The 3,906-nt window shown below is 31.1% G+C and overlaps 1 pseudogene; it reads right to left on the reverse strand.

Moving 5' to 3' along the window:
* Positions 1 to 2,725: 2,725 nt before the first annotated feature.
* On the reverse strand, positions 2,726 to 3,295 carry LOC114398814 (annotated as a pseudogene).
* Positions 3,296 to 3,906: the final 611 nt, after the last annotated feature.

Below are 3,906 nucleotides of genomic sequence, written 5' to 3' on the forward strand. Positions count from 1 at the left end.
GTTGATAGGAACTAAAGTATAAAAACAATTTTGCTTGTACAAAGATTAAAATAAATGATTTTTAAGTGTAGGGACTAAAATGTGAAAATTGCTCATGTATAGGGACCAAAACATAAAATTTACATAAATATTCATAATAAAAAAATTACCTTATTACCACATAATATAATCATCTCACAACATATATAATCTATAAATTTAAATCATTTTCTATTACTCTATCATTTCCTATCTCAATTCACACTGGCATGCAATCAGGAATTTGGTCTTTGATCCAACATTCTTAATTTGGAAGATGCTGATGATCTCAAGGTGTTTGATTTTCGTAAGTTAACCATTTTGAATTTGGAATAGTGTGAAAGCTTTGTAACTGTGTTAGGGTGTCTTTGGAAGCGTCGAAACGAGGAACTCTGGGAGGGCATTCTAAAACCAGACAAATTATCCTTTTACATGGCCAAGCAAAATTGTTGGATTGGAAGAAAGCTCAACAACAGAAAGCCAGACATCATCGTACCTAGATTCCTCACTCAGACATTAGCTGGAGACCAACTATGGAGGGCCACTTGAAATGCAACATCGATGCTACAATATTAATGACACTGGAGTCTTTGGAGTGGTAGCTGCATTTGAAATCACCAAGGTACGTAGTTTCATCATTGTTACAACAAAGTGGTTCTATGGATCACCAACACCTCAAGAAGGGAAAGCAATGATATTCCTTACTTCCATAAACTGGTCGCTGTCTATGCATCGACATGCAAAACATTATATTCGAGCTTGATTGCAAGTCTGTTGTGGAGTGCATCACTGCACGAGATGTCATGCACACAGAGCTGCAAGAAATAAAAGAGAAAAACAAGCAGACCTCAAACTAAATAAGTCAACCTCAATAGCAATACAACTTCCTAGTTTCACACAACATGAATTAACAATGCAAAATTAAACCTACAGAAACTGCAAAGAAAAATAAAATGCAAGAGAAGTTTTTTAAAATAACTTAATTGAAGCGCGCATGTATTATTCTTAAAGAGAAAATGTTCCACGTTCGATCCTCAACCTTTCGAGATTCTTTCTCTCAAGAAATATTTTATAACAACAGGAAGTTTGTGTAGTGCCCAACAAAATGCCTTTTACGTGTGTGCCCCATGGATAAAGGAGGATAAATATATATAGGCACAAACCCAGTCAACGTGCAGTCAAGTATACGTTAGAAGCTAATTACTTTCATTTTGTTTGTGAACGTTACGCAACCTATAAAAAAAACTGAATATAAAACTGCCGCAATTAGCTTCCAACGTGTAGAAAATAAAATATTCTTTCAAAATACAATCCCAACATAATAGAGTTAACAGATGGAAAAATATTTAGTAGTTGAAAATAATATTTTAGGAAAACTGATTAAGAAAAGGATATTTTATCTTTAAAATATTAAATTGCAAACAAAATATTTGCAAAACATTGTATTTACAAGCGTAGTCTGTTCCAAAACTTTGTTGTGAAGTTTGCCCGCAGATCGACCAACAAACCAAGTTGTCTATGAGTACCTAGGTTATTTACTCGTCCGGATGTTTTTGATTTTATGTCAAGTTGTATTGAACCTTTCATTTTGAATGCTATAATATGAGGTATGTTTTTGTTAAAAAAAATCTCAATATTCACCGTTTAAATTTATTTATTGAAGGAGTTGTTATTAATTAAAGATTATTTAAGAGGATATATTCCAATATTAGGTGAAGTGACGACTTTTAATTTTTAAACAAAGTGATAAACTTAAAATAAATAAATAAAATAAATACTTCTTTACTTATTTAAAAGATAAATTAACTTTAAATCAATATTGTAAAATATATATTTTTTTTTAACTATGTTTTATAGTTCGATTGGAATAAACGCATTGATTTGGTTTTATAAAAATATAGGACCATTTGTTTAAGCGTATTTAAAAAAAAACACATTTTCTAATAATTTTTTTAAAAAATTTAATGTATTTTTATAAAATGATTTAAAAAAAATTATTTTTTTAAGAATCAAATTCCATCAACTTCAAAAAAAAATATTTTTTTTAAATAATTTTTTTAGAATCACTTTTTTTTAAAGTTTAAACCATAATAATATGTAGAAATACATAGTACGGAAAAAAAAGAAAACAAAATAAAAAACAATTGATAGTGTAGATTTACTAACACAATTATTCTAAATTGACTAGTGATGCTAAGTTTGAGTTTTGAATATAAAATTATGTTAAATACTAAAAAAGACAATTTTTATGTTTATATTGATATTATTTGACTCAACTAATGTTATGCTCAATGATCTTCCCTTTGAGTAATGTGTATTTAATTATGTTAAATACTCAAAAGAATAAGTGTTTTGTGTTCAATAGTTATTTTATCCAACTCAAAAAATAAATATTGTCTCAAGATACATAGTTTCTATAGGAAAAAAAAAGAAGGAAATGTGTGCATGTTTTTTCTTTGCCCATCTGATGAGCAATGTTAATACACCGGCATGTTGGGTTAGACCGTTCTACCTTGTTGGCTAAACTTGAAATTATAGGTAATATCTTTAGAGTCTGTTTGAATGGAGTATTTAAATAGGGAAAATAATTTTTTAGAGGATTAAAAATTTCTAAGCCTAAAATTTTTTATTTGGATGTCCTGTTCACTAAAATTTGAAATTTCAGTATTTTAATAGATAATTCTTAATTAACTAAAATTTTGGAATTCTAAATTTTGTCTAGAGAGAAAATTCTAAAATGCATTATCTGTAACAAGTGAACCTTCTCGAACGCACTTTTTGAAATGTAGAGCTTCATTGCTGCCTCTTGAATCCTTGGTCCTCTCTTCGGATCCACCTCCACCTCCAATATCTCTAGCACCTTGTGCCTCAGTTCTCTGCACATCTTCGTCAGTTCAATCAACTCCTTTGACCTGAAGCAGAACGAAGTCGTTTCACCGTTGGAGGATTTCACCGAGAGTTGATTCTTCAGCCTCCGCGAGAAGCTTCTAGATCCTTTCCACGACGTAGTAGCAATCCTCTGCCACCTTCTCGAAGGTTCTGGAGAGGACTGCATCTGCGATCCTCTCTAGAACCTTTCGCGATGCGTGGATCCATGACTCAACAATCTAGTGCGTTGCGTGCAACACATGGTTCTCGTGATTCTCCACGCGTTCATCGTACGGGGTCGTCTTCAGCGCGTGGATCTCGTTCAACTAGCACACGAGGTCGTAGAGCAGGCTCGATTTCCTACTTGGTTTGGCTCGCCCAAACCTAGCGTGTAGGAACACTTTTTCATTTGGCATTCAACTCAGAGAAGGATCCTCTGTGCTACGTCCTTGGATTTGTATCAAACACGAAATTTTGAAAATGAAAAAAATTTAATTTCTTTATCCAAACACAATTTTAAAAATGAAGGAATTTCAATTGAAGCATTTGAAATTCTTAGAATTTTAGAATTACCTCATCCAAACATACTCTTAAGGTTTTTCTTTTTTCTTTTTTAATTTTCTCTTTCAGCTAGATCTAGTTGTGATTGCAGCATGCAGTGGAATACGCTTAGTGAGTTAATAAAGTTTACATTATACACTAATAACTTGATTCAACAATGACCTAATAAATCGTTAGATTAATTAGGACCCAAAATGAATCTACAATTTGTTAGTGTAAACTAGTTATTGACTTAGTTTGATTTTTATTGTGGGAGTAAATGAATACCTTATAGTTACATTTATAATAATATTTTTGTTGTAATCAATCTAACTTATTATTATTTTTCATTTGTAAGAATTAAAAATAATTTGTTTTATAAGCCAAAAATATTATATAAATGAATCCAAAGGGTGCAGGGTTATTGACTTAGTTTGATTTTTATTGTGGTTGGAACTATTTGTTATCTACTGAGCACAT

The sequence above is a fragment of the Glycine soja genome, chromosome 19 (genome assembly GCF_004193775.1).
Source record: "Glycine soja cultivar W05 chromosome 19, ASM419377v2, whole genome shotgun sequence".
Classification (NCBI taxonomy): domain Eukaryota; kingdom Viridiplantae; phylum Streptophyta; class Magnoliopsida; order Fabales; family Fabaceae; genus Glycine; species Glycine soja.